Source organism: Ipomoea triloba, chromosome 3 (assembly GCF_003576645.1).
Source record: "Ipomoea triloba cultivar NCNSP0323 chromosome 3, ASM357664v1".
Taxonomy (NCBI): Eukaryota; Viridiplantae; Streptophyta; class Magnoliopsida; order Solanales; family Convolvulaceae; genus Ipomoea; species Ipomoea triloba.
In genome coordinates, this window is record NC_044918.1 from 18,571,062 (window position 1) to 18,590,515 (window position 19,454).

General features: G+C 37.6%; 1 long non-coding RNA gene across 5 annotated transcripts; it reads right to left on the reverse strand.

The window, feature by feature from the left end:
• Positions 1-1,413: 1,413 nt before the first annotated feature.
• On the reverse strand, positions 1,414-6,224 carry LOC116014006. 5 transcript variants are annotated; one of them, XR_004097325.1, is made up of 6 exons: positions 6,027-6,222; positions 3,581-5,758; positions 3,354-3,491; positions 2,218-2,561; positions 1,873-1,968; positions 1,414-1,785 (listed from the first exon to the last, which is right to left on the reverse strand). It is a non-coding gene; the product is annotated as an uncharacterized LOC116014006 (long non-coding RNA). The 5 variants fall into 5 exon arrangements; XR_004097322.1 differs by having other exon boundaries at positions 2,959-3,491; XR_004097323.1 differs by having other exon boundaries at positions 2,218-3,491; positions 3,581-4,037; positions 5,176-5,758; positions 6,027-6,221.
• Positions 6,225-19,454: the final 13,230 nt, after the last annotated feature.

Here is a 19,454-nt window from a genome sequence, read left to right on the forward strand (position 1 = left end):
AAAAAAAAAAAAAAAAAAAAAAAAAAAAAAAAAAAAAAAAAAAAACAACAACAACAAAATTGTGTAGACGGGTTCAACAGTCCTGTCTACTAGTCTCATTACTCTCATTGTCTCTTTACAGTACTAGGCAAGGGGGTGCTTGAGCCCGTCGACAGGGCTCATAAACCTGTTGCTTAATATCGTGAAGATAATTAGCAACAAGAGATGTGATTACTTATTAATGTTCACCAGCTTCCTAAGCTCGTGAACATATGTTTATTTATTTATTTTTTATATATAAATTCTATAACAACAACAACAACAATAATAATAATAATATTATTATTATTATTATTATTATTATTATTAAAGTTAAAATAATACACTCATATCCTTAAAGGTTATTTTGCATGTAATCAGATATCAGCTAACAAATAATTTAGCAAACATTTTCCTATAACCAGCTAATGCTATCGACTAGTCAAACCCCACTAACAGCTATCAGCTAAGTAAATCCGCCAAACACCCTATTTATAAACATCTTATCTACAAATAAATTACTCCGTATCTTTTAACTTCACAATGCCAAATATGTACAATAAAGAATTGTGTTGACTTTACAAAACTCCAATAGTTGATAGAATCTTACTAAATGGACATAATAATGTTGATTATATATCTTAGAAAGAATAAAAAACTTTTGTGTGAAACAGAAAGTGGTAGCTCTAATTATATATAGAATCTGTTCTAGTTGTCTGGAGCCCAGGAGATATGCTGGAAGTAGCTCATGTGAACAATGGTACTTGCCTAGCATCAGGAAAGATATTGAAAGTTTAGCAATATATGGGCTAAACATTAAAATAAATAATTCAAAATCTCTTGAATTGTTTTCAAAAAAATAATAATAATAATAAATCTCTTGAATTTTGCAATGGGTTATATATGTTACGGAGTACAATATAGGATTTGTTTGTCATCCGCACAACCACCCGAATGTGGTCGATCAAAACTCAAACAGATTAATCTCATTTCTTCAGAAACCAATGTAACATGCAAAAAACTTAGAGCATTATTGTAACATATGACTTAAGTCTGGCAATGAAGAGGCTCAAATATCCCTATTTTTAAGTACTATTGACTCTATTACAATGTAGTATTGTTCATAACCACTTTCTCAACCTACTGAAGCACAAAGAATCAACATCGCCTCTACTGAGACTCAAACCCACCCCTTCCATATGGGGGTGCAACCAGCTCAAATATCCCTATAAACATCCTTTTTGAACAAGTGAACTTGCAATGAAAGAGCAAGAAAGGGAAGGCAAAGTTGGATTTCAGTCAATAACAGTGTGCCCAAGAGTGGAGCATCTGGTTCTTGTCTACAAATAACAAATAATGGCATGAATCCATGATGTTAGGTGTAGAAAAAAGCAATTGGTGAACACATCATTTTTTTCCATGAATAAAAATGACACTGCCAAGCAGTTTTCTTTACAGTTATATGTTACAGCCTACACATTACTAATCAACAAAAGGTGCCACACAATTATAAAAGTTTGAATATTTGAAGCATCAAATACAAGACAGTGGAAAATATAAGGGGATTTCATTCAAGTGACTTTTTTTTTGCACCATACAACAATATAGTAAGAAACCATCCTAGTGCAAATTGGTCAGAGATTATTCAACTGAGAAAAGGCAAGAGATACATGAGAAAATAGAAAAGAAAGAAAGGGTTTTTGGATTCTTAGTAATTCTAGGATATTATGCCTCTCTTCCTTAATTACTTTCTTTAGAGATCATCTCCTGGGAACAAAAGAAAGACATAAAATGTTTTAGTAATTGAATATAATAGTTGCATTCGAAGAACAAAAATGAATGACTATGCTGTACCCGAATCACATGGAAGATGGCTCACTGAAATCCCGAGGATTCCTGCATTTATAACATTCCGTTCTGCTGGCATAATTGTGCCAACCACATCCATGTCTGTCCAATATAACATGCATTTCTATCAGATAAGAGTGCATGAAAATCGTTACTATTTTATCGAGGATCAATAACTTCTTGTGTTAAAACAGTTTGTTATTCTGTGAGTAATGTGATCATGTATTTGGCAGTAAATTCTGCATGGAAACTACTGTATGAATTTTTGAAACTTCTGCTTTTGTCGTTTCTTAATCAGAGACAGTTATCATATGTGAAGAAATACAAGTTAATGTCAAGTTGTCAACTAACCTGTTGCAAATCCAGTCACCTTTCTTATATCCCGGAGGGACACTTGCATCATATCCATAACTTCCCGGTGTTATCATTCCACCCCCAAGGCCATAATAGCCACTTTTCGAGGCTCCACATCTGTAGCAATTCGGTCGGCTTGCATAGTTGTGAGCACAACAGGCATTGCAGTACCAGTCCCCGGGCAAGACCTCTGATTTATTACGTCCATAAAAAGCAGCATCAGCTTCAGAAGCATACTTAGGACAATTGCATCGATGGCATGCATCTCGTTTCTTAAAATTTATGTGTTGACAAGCGGCACAGATCCAATCTCCTTCTTGGTTCATTCACTGTCTTGGTTTCTGGAAAATTTGAACATTCAAATAATAAAACATATGGCAAGAACAAAAGGTTCGAAGTATATTTATTCAAAACCAAACAGGATTTTTAAAGAAAAATGCAACAAGATAGAATAATGATTGTAGTATTCATTAGTTATCAGGTGCATCGGAAAATAATCACATCTTTCTGAAAAGCAAAGCCTTCTGACATGTCAAAGTGAATGATGGAATACTAGAATTCACACATTAATCTTGTTATTGATCAAAGTTGAATAGTTGGATCCTAGAAAATAGTTTGCATCAATCTTCCAATCCAAAATTGTGGCAAGTGTATGAACCGAAAGAATGAAGTGTGTACTTCCAGATTGAAGAAATTATATAAACTGCATAAGAAAAAACACTAATAATAATGCCTTACCTACAAAAATGGAAGATTGGAAGAACAAGGTGCAGAGCACTGGCCTTACACAGCTTTAAACAGAAGAATTGCTTGCTGAAACTGGTGGCTTTTGGTGAATGAGTTGGGATGGTTTATATATACATCAAACGACCTTACTGGTGGGGCCCTAAATAATCTTTTCATACGTTTATACTTTCAAATGGTTTCCTTAACAGGAGTACCATATGGACAGGAGTGTTGGCTCTCTAATTTATGTTTTGTCAACTGTTAAACGAATTATGCATGGAGAGAGGCACATATTTCCCGAGCATAAGTCCACAGTTATATTCCCCTCTTTACAGATTCCCCACAATTTCATCTTAAATGGTTTTAATATTATGTTCCGTTCTATATCCATTTCTAGGAGAACTTACAAGAGAAAATCATATTTAGAAGGCGAGCACAAGGATATTTCACCTCCATCTGCCAGTAAAATGGATGCTAGCCACGTAAAGATGATATGGATGTGCACACTCGCATTCACCAAGTGTGTGCATAGCATCGGTGTTATCCTGCACAGACAATCTCCATTTGAGTAGGCTTATGTAGTATAGGTAGACATGGTTCAGTTCCAAACTGGAAAAAAGTTACAAGCAATTACCATGTGGGAATCGATTCCTCATAATGCTCATGAACCCAATATCTATTCTCCCTTTTTGATTTGATTCTCAATAATTCAAAAGCAAACTGAAGATGCATATTCAGTGGCAATCTTCAAGTTCCCCTTCCACATAAAAAATGTGTATCTACCTTTAAGAGATCAAACTAAGGCAGTTGATCAACTCAAACCAAGAAGGCAAATAGGCTGCTCCTACTAGGAGTTGAACTTGGAACCTTGTGGTTACCAAGCCAACAGTCTGACCGACTCGGCTAGGGTTGTCACAACATAGGCTATAGTTAACATGCCTTGTTGTGGGGTTTGAAACCAGAACTTTCTACCCGGTGGCAGATTTGGCAAATATGTTTTCTCTTTATCAAGATCCCCTATTTTGTTGTAGCATAGTTTTGTGCCACATTTCTTGGAATAATCATAAGCAGCATCATTTGATGATAAAGATCTGGGCATTGTGTTAAGATACAATGGGAAAAGAAAATAAGATGAAAGCTCATTAAAAACTATATAATAAAGTGGATTAATGAATAAATATGTTATTATACTCAATCAAACAATGCAATGTATAAATAGACTAAGAAATATGTTTTAAATGCAGCCAGAACAGAGTATAAAATTGATCATTGAATATCTAAATTAAAGATCTTAGGATTCTTAGTAAATTGAAGGCCTAACAATAGAGTATAATGACTATATGCCTAAATTATAAAAATCACTCTAGCTAGGTCCCTGTCTAGTTTAGAGCATCTGTAAAAGTTCCATTTTTTTGAAGTTGTAGTAAAACAACTGAAAATAGTGTTCATAATGGAAAAGTAGGAACAGTCGTTAGAGGGTTTGACACATTTGAAGTTGTTTGACGACCTATAGGGCCGTTACTTGCTGAAACCACACACATAGCCAAAACATGTAAGCACAAAATGCATCCATGTTCACCTGGGATTCGATAAGGAGGAATCCTAATCACCGTTTTTAACCAGACAATATGAATATTGTATACAATGAAAACCTCGCACAAATCTTCATCCTTTATTCTTTATCTGTGACTATTCTCTAAAGGTAGACAATTCTCTTCAATAATACTAGCTAGCTAGAATCCACATCCTAATGGGGATGAGAGAAATAGCCGTTGCTTTTGAATTTTGCATATTCCTATTATGTTATGCGGATTAAAGTTTAGCTAGTGCTTATTGGTGTGCTAATTATTGTTTGATAATGATATATTCTGCTCTACTCCTATATTGCAAGTCTTTCACTGGGAAAAAGAACAGAACAAGAAGAAGAAAAGATAGCACAAAACATAAGTCTACTTGCTAGTCACAAAAGCACGAAAATGACTGTAGATGCCCTTTCACTTTCTATGTTAGTTTTATCTAAAAGAGGGGATTGAAAGGCCTCAAAGCAAATTTACAAGTTGATAATGTGTTGTTAAGGGCAAGATTATGGAACTTCTCAACTCAGACCTAATAAACGCTAAAATTTATTGGATTCATGAGTGTTTCAGAAAAGGAAGATGGTAATAGGTACAATATAATAATCAAAATTACACATACCATCAAACCAAAAGAAAGAGGATCCGCCTATACCTGTTAATTATGAAACCAATAATCACCCAAATCCAGAAAAGATCTCAAGAAAGCTCCTCATCTAGCTCAGTGATGACTTCTTTTGGCATCAGTGCACATTATATTCCACAGCATCAGAATAAGACAGATAGATTATATTCATTGGACATTTTGTCAATGGATCATTGGACCCAAAACCATGTTACATGCATCAAAAGTAATGATCAATCTTGATCCATTGAAATGCAGCATCGAGTAGCCACATATGCAAAAATATCATGGGTATCTTAATCAGGAACTAACCATCATTTCCCTGTGAGTCTGTGACAGTATAAGATATGCTCTACCACAACCCGGGTTATTGGATGCAAAGCAAGTAAGCAACTACCATCTTCTACAGAGTTCTTTAATTTCCAGCATCCTAGTTCTCAAGTTGCCCAGCAGGGCTAACTAAAGTGGTAGACCACTGACCTAAAGTCCCACTCCAGTGGGGTTCCACCTCCTCCCAGGCTCGAGTTTGGGCCATTGGGAGTGTTGAGATGGATCACTGCACAGAGTCACCAACAAAGACTGACTAGAGGTTGCCTGGGCCCTCACGATTTACCTGCAATTACACATAATATATTAACTACGAACACATAAACTTAACTGCTGGTACAGAATATATATCAGGTCCACAATACAAGATGACCATGTTCCATGTATAACAAATTAACAATTGCCACTTTACACTATCACAAAAAGAAGGGTGAAATTAAACAAAAGAATGACAATAAACCCACACACGAACGATCTTAACAATGAGCCCACACAAGTGAAAGACGAATTCAGTAACCAGTAAGCAGCAACCAGCAATAATGTCTATTTAGTACCTAAGATACTTCCCACAAGGTAGGATTGCTGATGCAAATAGTGTAATCCATAGCTGAGCTGTAAGGCTGTAATATGCGCTACCAATATCTAACCCTGTTGGAACCCCAAATAGAGTTAAGCTCAACCCGGAATTAGCCTTTATATTTTACATGAAATTGGAATTTGGGTAATCAACAGTATCTATATATAGATTTCTGTTTGCTCTTGTGTGAAAATGAATACGGCCCAGGTTGTGAAACGGGTTTAATGAGCATAGTGCATGTTACGCTAAAAAATAAAAATGGCGAAACGGAAGTTTGACCAAAGACTTTTACAGACGAAATTGTTAGGATAAACAAACAATAGTAATAACTTAGGCTGAATAACTTAGGCTGGTTTAACTACTTGTAGTCCTTTGTCGGTTAAGGTCACAGGACGAGAGTTTACTCACTACTCACACAGCAGGAGTGAGGTTTACCTCGTTAATCCAAAAAAACAATGTAATAGCCAAGTAGCCCGTACGAGTTTAACTCACTAGTTCAGATATTCAGTAGACAATATTTGAGAAAAGAGATTAATGTTCAAATTTCAAAAGCAATTCTTTGTGCACACATTTAACCATGTGTATTGAACCGTTGAATCGCCATCGTAATTAACCTTCTTTTTGGAGAAAAAGAACAATCTAACCGCCATGTAGGGATGGTTCCAAGTACATTATACAATTTAATTAATAACAATTATTTAGTGAAATTATGCACTTAATATTACTACCTCCGTCCCAAAATGATTGCTTGACTGAAGTATTTTTTAATCTAATTTTTCATAATATTAAGTTTAGCATTAATATATAAAATTTATATATTTAGAAACTACATTAAAAGTACTATTAAACACAAAAAATTAAATTTAAAAATAATAAAAAATTACTAAAAAAAATAAGCAAAAAAGAAATAATTGGTTTAACCAATGAATAGTAAATATGACAGGTAAAATGGGACAGAGAGAGTATTATAGTTTGACTCATAATCTAAAACTTGTGTTGGAGAATAAGTTTTTTGAAGGCAAACCAAATATAATCATTAAATAGAAGAAAACGATCACAAATACAAGTAAAAGGGAAGAAGTCTATGACTCTTGACCTGATTGAGAACCTGTTACTTTGGTTAAAACATAAGTTACACGATTCACTAACATTCTAATATCCCAAAAAGAAATACGGATCAAGAGACTGCTTGAAGAGCAAAGCAAAAAAATACAATTAAGAATTACAAGACTCACATAATCTAGATAGTTAAGCTCCATAGCTAGAATGAACAAGTTGTTATGAGCATACTCAAACAACTCATTGACAATTTATATCGTGGACCAGGGTGCACAATGCATTATGCACTCTGTATCAAAATGTTAGAGATGAGTTCTATGTATTCTAAGCAATCATTATGTGTATTCTAGGCAACCGTTTCGTGTATTCATATTAGTAACACAGGTTGTGATGTGTTTGTGCATTCGAATGTTTAGAGGATGCGTTATGTGTATTTTGTGTCAATATTATGTGTATTCTAAGCAACCATTCTGTGTATTCATGTTATTAACACATGTTGTGATGTGTTTGTGCATTCGAATGTTAGGATGATGAGTTCTGTGTATTTTGTGTCAATATTCTGTGTATTCTAGACAACCGTTCTGTGTATTCATGTTAGTAACACATGTTGTGATGTGTTTGTGCATTCGAATGTTAGGATGCATAGAATATAAGTTCAAGTATCATCTCTTATGTTCCATGTTTTTAAAATTTTACAATGTTGTTTAAATATTCACCTTTTGTCGTGTGTGTTTTTGTGATCTGATGAATTTATGTGTGTTTTTTGTTCTTGTTCCTTCGTCACTATTTTTGTTATTGTTCAAATTACAGTTATATTTTAATTTTAAAAAAAAAAAACCGTAACAATACGACGGGTTTCGGACCAGGGTCCACAGTATAACAATCATGTTTCTATTAAGTGGGCTGTGTTAGGCGTAGTTCTATTAAGTGGGCTGTGTTAGGCGTGGTTCATACTTATGGACCATTTGGGCTACACTAGGTGGATTGTTGGCCCATGGCCGCGCAACACACCATATATAAATTTTATACTGATATTATAAAAATTAAATAAAAAATAATTACAACCATGCCTTGTTAATTGAATCCATAATTACACATATTAATAATGTGATTATATTAACGGATTGGACATATAAAATTGTAAACACAAAAAATTCGAAATTGTATATATTCACAATATCGGGTTACAGTGTGTGTGTAATTCAAGTTGCAGGTACAAAATCTCTGTATAGTCCTCTGATTCTTCACTGACGTGTTCTACTGAAGTGCCTCCGGGTTTCAAGTGGCGTAGCCTCCGGGATTCAAATAGCGTAGCCTCCGGGATTCAACTGACGTAACTTCCGGGATTCAAATAGCGTAGCCTCCGGGATTCAACTGACGTAACTTCCGGGATTCAAACGGCGTAGCTTTCCGGGATTCAAGTGGCGTGGCCTTCCGGGATTTCAAGGGCGTGATACTCAACTAGAACCGTCAAAATACTTCAAGCCTCTAACTGCTTCAGAATGCCTTCAATGCCTTCAATGCTTTCAAATCTTCAATCTTCAAGGCGTGTTTTAAATGTGAAATGAGGGGCTCTATTTATAGTGGAGTGTGCAACCAACTTCCCTCAACAAACTCCCTAATTAATTAATTAATTAATTAATTAAGGGAATGAACATTGCCATAATCAAGTCCAGGTTCAAGACTCTATCATCTAATTCAAATTCAAATTAATTATAATTATTAAATTCAAATATAATAAAATTATATTTAAATTATAATTATAATTATTATTAAATTCAAATATGAATCAGGCTTGGCCCATTAATTCAATTACCCAACATCAATTTAATTGGGCTAATTAAATTAATTTAATCATCATGACCCAATTAATTAAATTGGTCCAATAATCAATCTCAACATTAGGCCCAATAATAATTTAATCGGTCCATTTTCGAGCTCAAATTTTCTGTGTCTACAAATTGCCCCCTTGAGATTTGTCGGGACATGCTGCTTGATGTACATGGAACGAGAAAGTCTCAAAATGCTAATAAATCAATGCCGAATGGAATACCTACGGACTTCCTAGCGCAAACCCAATTCGAAAATTCCTCAACACAAATCCATAGGTATCAATGAACCCATAACTTCTGATATAAGCACATCAACTTCTCATCATAAGCCCATAAAAATTCCTAAAGCCGACAACAACTTTAGTTCAATATTCCATCAAAACTCAAATGTTTAGCAAAACTTGTCACACTCCACTAAACCCAAACGAATGCCTGTTCAAAAGCTCAAAATTACTGTAATTGCAACAAATTAAACTGGCGTAATTCATTCTAATTCTGTGAGCCCAATTATACACTTGGTTATTCCATGAGCCCAAACCCATCTGACCTCCTGAGCCATTTCAAATCCAAGTCAAAGTCCAATACATCACTAAGATAGGTATGCACGTGAACCTTAACTCCAGCAAAAGTTAAGCTCAAGGTAACCATTTCACCCATGATTCTAGCGGTATAACTGACTCACTACCGTAGAAATTTTATCTCAATCACATTAAAATTGTAGAGTCCCAATCCAGCTCCAATTACAACCCTTCACCAGGCACTATAAATAGATGCATGAACTCATCAGCTTCCCAATCAACGAAGCAGAGAAGAGCAAACACAAGGATTACCTTCCCTTGGGCAAGGTAAAATTATACTCTTACCTTTTACTTCATTTTCCCTACATGCATTTTCATTTACAGGAACAAGAGGATCCAACAAGAACAGGCTGTAGTCCATGAATCCTTTCGCAATGCACGAGAACGGAGGTTGTAGTGCATGAATCCTTTCGCAATGCACGAGAACGGACAACCGGTCACCGCCCCAACTCTACTTTTGACGCTGCTGAATTTGCTTCAAACTCCACCGGAGCTCGCTTCTCACCTTCAAATTCTTCAAAGAAAAATAACGGGAAATCTGCCAAGTAGAACAACCATCGGAGCGCGGTATCATTGATACTGCCGGAGCATGGGTTTCTACTTGGAGTGCACAGATCCTGTGGCTGACGGAAGTCCTCCTCCTGCACCATCAAATTGCTACACAGAAGAGCAACGGGACGTCTGCCGAGTAGAACAACCACCGGAGCGCGGTATCAATGATACTGCCGGAGCGTGGGTTTCTATTCGGAGTACACAGACTTCCATTGTTGACAGAGTTTCTCATCGGACTGCTTAAATTCGTCGCTAAGCCACCAACGGTACGGTGCCACCTCGTCGATCGCAAACCACCCTCAATTGGAAACCGCTGCTGCTGGAAGATCATTGCTCAATCGTTGACGCTGCTCAATTCCTTGCGAGAGTTTGTTCCCGGAGCGTGGGTTTCTTCCTGCACAGATCTCGTTAGTTGCTAACGAAGTTCTTCGTCGGAATCTGCTTACTGCGTCGCCTAGACTGTCAGAATTTCTATCTCATCCATGGACGTCGATTGGAGTCATAACTGTCGTTGCAACCTGCTGATGCCGGGCTGCCGTCGCTGAACGAGAAGCTCACTATTCCGTGGAACAACCACCGGAGTGCGGAACCTTTGCCTTGATGCGAGGTGCCGCCGGATCGTGGGTTTCCATCGGAGTGGAAAGGAAGAGCAATGGGAAATTTGCCAAGCAAGAAGACACCGGAGCTGTTACGATGCTGCCTTCGGAGTTCCTCACAGAAGTCTCCAGATATCAACAGAGCTATTGCATCGCTACTTTCGCCAGAATTTTCTTCGCAGAAGTCGACGGTCACAAATCACCGCTACTGTAGCTCTCTATCGCAACCTATTGTCGTTGCCAACGCTTTGTTTTTTAGAGGTTCTGCTCCTCCTGTTGACGTTGCTGGAGATAGATTGAAGTTTACTTCTGGAGCCTTGTTTCTTAACTGTCGATGCCGCTAGGTTCGCCGGAAGTCCTTCGCGGAAGTCACCGAAGATCAGGAGCTGTTACGTCACTGCTTTCGCCAGTGTTGGGAGTCCAGAGGCGCTGGAGCTGCTGCAGAATGGAAATTATGGTGTGCTTAATATACGGTGGAGAACATTCCTTGAGAGCTGGGAAGAGTGTTAATTTAATATTGGGCTGGTTTGACCGTGACAACACAGCCTGTAGCTCACACTTTCCGATTTCTTTTTTTCCTTGCTTTCAAACTTTCCCTTTTTTTTTTCCTTTTCTGTTTTGTGTTTCACGTAATTCCCCTTTCAAATTGCTTTGTTTCTTTCTTAATTTTCATAATTCCAAATAACAACAATGTTAATCATTATTGTTATATCATACTTTAGATAATAATAATAATAATAATAATAATAACAATTTTGCTAATAATGATGATGATAATAATAACTTTAATCATTATCATCATTACTCCCTTTTTTTTGCAGTGATTTTTCTTTATCTCAACACGGTTCAAAATAGTTCAATTTCAATACCAATGGTTCGATGGGCAGAAGAACTTGGCGATATCAAGCACCAAGAGCAACCATAAATTCACGCCCAATAACTAATACTTGATGCCGCACAATATCTATCAAAGTAAATTAGTCTTGTAATTTAATATAATAAAATTTTCTTTCATTTCCACCAAACACGAGGACACACCATGCCAACTGCAAATCAATCGTACCCTTGAAGGATTCAAATAAAATTTGAACATTATGGGACAAATTCGTAACCTCACTCTGCCTCAATGTTTGACCCATCAAAACTCAAATTCAAACTTTGATGTCTTCAATAAAAGTTTTAACTTGGTAAATTAGTTTTTCCAAAGACACTCAAATTACTTAAATCAAACTGCATAAGTGCGTAGATCAAGATACGATTGAAACGCTAAGCGCTGGTCAATTGTTGCGGGAGTATATGCCTTGATGATTTCCGTGAACTTCAAATCTTGTAATAATTTTTACACTTCATCCACCTCGTTTCCATGCCACTAATTAATGCATCATTGACTTGAATATGCAATGTGAACGGAACTTTTTTTTTTGTTATGACTGAACTTAAACAATTAAATTTCTAAGCTGCCTACGTACTCCCATGAAGGAGATCAAGTCAAACGTAGTTCAAATAACTTAGTTAATGCCGTACACAGTTTAAACTCTTGCGGGCCAAGAGCGTCTATGACTTGGGCCCACTCATAGACAAGTGAGATGTTTTAGCAGTTTAACCACGTGCAACATTTTTGGTGGATAAGTCATTCATCAAATAGTCCCATTAGCTTCGGGATTATATATCTTTAAGAATTTCTCATTAATAGGGCCAACTCGCGCACCATTTTCATCAATCAACTTGTACGCGCCTCCCGTAACCGGGATCTCGTCATGTATAGTAACGTGGGATGAAAGCGCCACCTCATCTTGGGTTGGTGCCGCCCCATAACTTGAATCAAAGTTTTCTTCATTTCCTCCTTGTACGCGAGTGTGTATAATGGTCTTTGGCTCGACCTTCAAGACTTCGTCGCATGAAACATGGATATCAATCTCCCGTCTCATACGAGAGGGAACTGCGCTTCTAAGCCTTTTCGAAGACACTATTTCAATAGAAGTGTTGATGTGTTCTTTTAAAACTCGAGCAGCTTCGAGTCTGTCATGTATCGACTTCCTTTTAGCAGGTTTGGGATTCGACCCAAGCCTATGAAAAACTGACCGTCGTGGTTGTACTTTTCCGATCCTATCAAAGACTGATTGTCTCTTGTAATCTTCCTCGTCGTCAGTAAAGGTGATGCAATTACTTGTGGCTCTGTTTATGAAGATTCGCACTGGTCTAGGGGAGACATAGCCCAGTCCTTTACGTGAATGCGGTTCTTGTTGGTTTGAATTGCCTTTACCGCCGGCTTCTGGGATAAGCTTCCCCAACTTCTGCGGCTCATTTGGATTGTAGCCGACTTTGTCAAGAAGTTTATATGCATTAGGATCAAAACCATCAGTGCGCTTGACGGGGGACATTTGATCTTCGTTATCCCAGTTTTCTTCTCCAAGCGGTTTGACTAAAGGAGCTTTGAGTGGTTCAATTCTTGCAAGTGGGAAGACAAGTTCTTTGTTGCAATTAACTCGTTCTACGGCTTGTTTTCCCTTCTGCTTCGGATTAGGAGGTGTATTATCATTGCCTTCGTCAACATCATCTTCCCCGTCTTGTTTCTTCAAGTAAAACTTTGCATCTGCAAAGTATGATTCTACTTTAGTGAATGGACTTTCATCGGCGATAACTTTTTCTATTACGCCATTTTTCTCAAACATGAGGCACTGGTGCCATGATGAAGGGACCACTCCGTTCTCATGTATCCAAGGTTGGCCTAGCAACAAATTGTAAGACGTCCTTGCATCTATCACATGGCACAAGGTACTTGAGTTCAGCGATCCGACCCTGAGATCAAGTCTAATAACACCTATGGCCCTTTGCCCACCTTGATTAAACCCTTGAATCATTAAGCGGCTCTAAGAGAGATCATCGGTAGAGAAGCCAAGTTCCTTCAAAGCTCGGAGTGACAGAATATTCAAAGCCGATCCTTGATCAATCAAAATTCTCTTAATTTTCTGCTCACATGCATAACCTTCCACGAACAGCGGGCGATTGTGAGGTGTTCCTCCGAGTAATATATCTTCATCTTTGAAGATTATATTTGTGGTGTAAGACATGGCTTGATTGTCTCTTTCAATCACGGGGTTCGAACATTCTCCCACTTCAACATCTTCTTCATTGGTATTCAAACAAGTTCCAGGGATATTCGTCTCATGCAGATGAAAACCGTTCGACATTATTGAGCTAGGTTAACTAAGTTTTGTGGCTTGTTGGGATGTCCTTTCACCTTCAAGTCATGGGGCATCCCTTGCCGAGTTTTTCTCAACCCATTGCTTCGCCATCCTTTTCAATGGTTTAATGCGACCAACAACTTTCCTTTGACTTTTATGGGTAACAACTACCCAACCTTTCTCGTGAGTATGATCGATCTGTGGCGATTTTAAATGTTGTGCATTAACATGCTTTACTCTAAATGGAAGTGGGCGTTTATGCTGCTTGCCCCTATTCTTCTCCCCACCTTCCAAAAGTAATGGAGCAAACCTCCCACATGAAATTTGGTTCGTGCTTACGCTAGCATCCGCAAGCTCTATCTTCCCATTTCGAGCAAGTGCCATTACTTTATCTTTGAAAACGAAGCACTTTTCAATCGGGTGGCCGAGGAGACGGTGATATTTACAATAGTTGGGGTCATCCACCCTAGAAGCTTCCTCGGGGCGCTTCATCTCTGGCAAATCAATTAATTTGAGTCTCAACAACTCCTCAAACATAGGAGAAACGTCAGAATCCAAAAATGGATATTGTTTCTCCTGCCACTCTTCAACAATTCTAGTTCCCCTTGATGAACGAGGGAATGATCTGGGCCTAGATTTCTCAGCCACTTTTGTGAAAAGCTGCATTGGTCTAGCATTCACATTCATCGTCTCCTTCTTCTCTTGCTTTTGAAAGGGTTTGCCCCCTTTGTTAACATCTTGGTTCACAAGCGCCTTGGACGAGCTAGGCATGCTCAACATGCTGGGCCCACCACTAGCTTCAATGCTTAACTCCATGTCATGAGCTCGACTGGATAACTCTTCAAATGTCTTGGGCTTGATCCCCTGCAGAATATAAGAGAGCTCGAATCGCATGCCTTGGATGCACATTTCAATTGCAGAGCTCTGTGATATCCTCTCTTTACAGTTGAGGCACAACTCCCTCCATCTCTCAATGTAAGCGCATGCGCGTTCACCCTTCCATTGACGAGAGTTGGTGAGCTCCAAGAAGCTAACAGTCCTTCTTGTGCTATAGAAGCGAGTCAAGAATTCACGCTCCATGTCACTCCAGCTATCGATGCAGCCATGCAATTCACGCTCCATGTCACTCCAGCTATCGATGCAGCCATGCTCCAAGTCAGTGTACCAATCAAAGGCGGTGCCCTTCAACGAGCGGACAAACTGCTTGACGAGGAAATCTCCGTATGTTCCAGCATCGTTGCAAGTTTCCACGAGGAAATCTCCGTATGTTCCAGCATCGTTGCAAGTTTCCACAAAGTGGGCGATGTGCTGTCTCGGGTTGCCTTTTCCATCAAATTGTTGAAACTTGGGAGGTTGGTAGCCCACTTTTCCATCAAATTGTTGAAACTTGGGAGGTTGGTAGCCCAACGGCATCTTCATTTCTTCTATCCTTTGGGTGTAGGGCTTAGAGTAAGTGTACGATGGTTGCTCTCCCTCGAGCCTTCTCTTGATTGCTCCCATGATGTAATCGTTCAATTGCTCGACAGGTATCATGGCCCCAGAAATTTGAATACTCCTTTCAGCGGGATGTGGGCGAGAGATTGTCTCTTCCATTTCTGCAGTGGGCCTACTTTGATGATGTGGTGACTCGGCGTCAATAGCTTCTTCTTGGGTTTGAGGCCGCTTCTTGGAAGCTCGACTTGTTTCACCATTTCTCCAGCTTTCAACCTTTTCGCTGAGATCATTGAGCTTCCTTTCTTGACTATGAATAAGCACACTCATCCCCTCGAGAGTTTTGGTGATGTTTTCCAGTTGCTCTTCCACCGAAGCTGCGTTCGTTGTCATAGCAGGCATGACCGTGTAGACGTGCGTCTATTCCGAGGCTGGTTTCAACATTGGCGATGGTTGAGATATGGGAGATGAGCTTCCGCTGCTATGGGACTCGTTTGATGGCGTAGGACTCTTGCTGCCAGTAGTTGTATTTGAGGGAATAGGGGAAGGACTTTCGCTTCGAGTAGCTTCATTTGAGGGAATCGGACTTTTGCTACCAACGGTCTCTGTTGTTGAGGATGAACCTCTATCATATGTAGCTTTCTTTGAGTCGATGGAGACGCCTCCAAGCCTTCGGACGACGTTGCGAGCAATGTTTCGGGTCTCGGTCAACTCCACCCCTAGGTCCCTCACTCGACTCCGAGTCAGTGCACCTTGCACCTCGCGCCTGTCGGAGCCGGCCACAGAAGATGCCTTAGAGCCGGTAGCTTGAGCGTAAGTCTTTCTTGATGCCATTTGGATTCTTTGTATAGCTTGGAAGTGAAGAGATGAGAGGCAGAGTGGTCCCACTGGGCGTGCCAAAATCTGTAAACACAAAAAATTCGAAATTGTATATATTCACAATATCGGGTTACAGTGTGTGTGTAATTCAAGTTGCAGGTACAAAATCTCTGTATAGTCCTCTGATTCTTCACTGACGTGTTCTACTGAAGTGCCTCCGGGTTTCAAGTGGCGTAGCCTCCGGGATTCAAATAGCGTAGCCTCCGGGATTCAACTGACGTAACTTCCGGGATTCAAATAGCGTAGCCTCCGGGATTCAACTTACGTAACTTCCGGGATTCAAACGGCGTAGCTTTCCGGGATTCAAGTGGCGTGGCCTTCCGGGATTTCAAGGGCGTGATACTCAACTAGAACCGTCAAAATACTTCAAGCCTCTAACTGCTTCAGAATGCCTTCAATGCCTTCAATGCTTTCAAATCTTCAATCTTCAAGGCGTGTTTTAAATGTGAAATGAGGGGCTCTATTTATAGTGGAGTGTGCAACCAACTTCCCTCAACAAACTCCCTAATTAATTAATTAATTAATTAATTAATTAATTAAGGGAATGAACATTGCCATAATCAAGTCCAGGTTCAAGACTCTATCATCTAATTCAAATTCAAATTAATTATAATTATTAAATTCAAATATAATAAAATTATATTTAAATTATAATTATAATTATTATTAAATTCAAATATGAATCGGGCTTGGCCCATTAATTCAATTACCCAACATCAATTTAATTGGGATAATTAAATTAATTTAATCATCATGACCCAATTAATTAAATTGGTCCAATAATTAATCTCAACATTAGGCCCAATAATAATTTAATCGGTCCATTTTCGAGCTCAAATTTTCTGTGTCTACAAAAAGAAAGTAATTATTAATATTGAGAAGCATAGATAGGGTGGGGCGGTGGGCGTACTAGCAGTTCACTGATACATATGTATGTAGCGAGAATTCTAACGTCGGAGTCGCTTGTTTTTAAGGTAGGTTGGATTTTACATGGATCTAGGCCCAATTTCGTCGTGCTTGGTCGGTCGGTGAATGCTGTGTGGTTTTGTTTACAGAATCTTCATACATTACTTGCATCTTTTACTTTATTCCTCCGTTTTATGTACAGGAGATGATTATATTTTTTGGAGGAATAAATTAAAACAGATTTTATTCAAACATAAAAAAGAGTTAATTCTATTTTTTTTCTATAATATTAATTCACTTTTAATTTTTTTTTTAAGACACTCACATTGGTCCTAATATTATTGTAACATCATCATTTTTTGTTCCCTATCAACAAAAAAATTACAATGACATTTAGGTTTTTAATTACGAATTTTTCAAAAAAAAAGAGGATAAAAGTATAGCAAATCAATCACATTGTATAAAAAAAAAATCAAAATGTCCTTTACATTTCAACAATTTTATTAACGGATGAAAATGATATGCCATAATAAAATTATGATAAAATAAAATATTTTGAACAAAAAAAGAGAATAATTACAAATGAACTGTTACATATAAATTTAGGATAAAAATAAAATTATCTCGAATATTGCAATTTTCCCAACAATCATATGGTTGGGGAGAAATTGAAGGCAGCAGCAATGCAAGCCAGTGGTTTGGGAGGGTGAAGGACAAGAAGAATTCCATTAGTAGTAGAAGGGGAGAAAACCATGGGTGGGGGTGGGGGTGACACTAATCGCACTCCCAAATGTACAGCAAAAGCTGCCCAACCTATAATCAATAATCCACAACATTCTTGCAGCTTCCCCATACATACATTCAATCGTTATATCGTGGACCAGGGTCCACAGTGCACCGTGGATCCTGATTCGAAACGACGTCGTTTTAATGTTAGTGAACGCGGATGCGAATGACTTCATGAAATTCATTGTCCAGAATACACAGAATCGTTGTCCAGAATACATAAAATGATTTGAGTGAATATTGATTGACACAACTATACATAAATCATCCTCCTAACATTCAAATATACAAAACACGTCACAACCTATGTTTAAGTACCTCTAACATGAATACACAGAATCTAGTGTACAATACACAAAATGCCTTCAAATAATACACAGAATATGAAAACACCAAATACACAAACACATCACCCCTGTATTTAAGTACCACTAACATGAATACACAGAATCCTTGTCTAGAATACACAGAATGACTTGAGGGAATACACAGAATATTGATACAATTACACAGAAATCATCCTCCTAACATTCGAATTAATACACGTCACAACCTATGTTTAAGTACCCCTAACATGAATACACAGAATCGTAGTCTATAGTACACAAAATGTCTTTAAATAATACACATAATATTAACACAAATACACAGACCGATCGAAATAAGAAACGTGATTTCCAAAAAAAAAAAATCATTAATTAAAATGACCAAAATGACATCGTTTTAGTACGGAGTGCATAATACATTGTGCACTATAGTCCATGATATAAATTGCCACGTGTGGCTAACCTCTAGGCCCATTGATATCTTTTTAACCATGGATTGGATTTTGTACATTGAATCCCTCCTCAATACTGGATTACTGGGTTAACTTTTTCCTACCCTTTTCCATTAATTAAATGTAATTTTTTAAATATAAATTTTTTTTTAATGCTAAATTCACCCAATCTTGTAGAGTGCTGATCCCATTCATTTAACTTGTTCAACTAAGACTGTTGCAACATTTGACTCACCTCACAGGGATATATAATAATATATGAAAACTTTACTACTCCGTATAATATAGTAAGGCACCGTTTTATATTATATACTACATAAAATTTTCATGTAAATTAGAGAAAATTTTAATACTACATAAAATTTTCATGTAAATTAGAGAAAATTTTAATAGCATATTTAATTCACGAAATAAATTTTGAGGGATAGGCCAGAATCTGATTTCATAAGGAATAGAATTACAAGAAATAAAATATGAATTCCATTCGTTTGGTTCGTGTAAGGAATACATTTCAATAATTATATTTGATTAGATTGAAGAATAGAAACGCAATGAACATTTAGAAGATAAAAAAATAACCATCCACATGGATATATGCGCGCACACATATATAATTTATGTATACAACACCACCACCAACAACAATCCAATACATAACAAAAGTAGGTAATAATATATATTAGGTATTGTCATAAAAAGTTATTTCTAAGTGCTGAGAGTAGCTTAATACCAATCACCTTCGAAGTAGATATTTCTCATATAAGGGAAATGACTTATTCCTGAAAATAAAATAATTAACTTACAAAACATTGAAATAAGCATA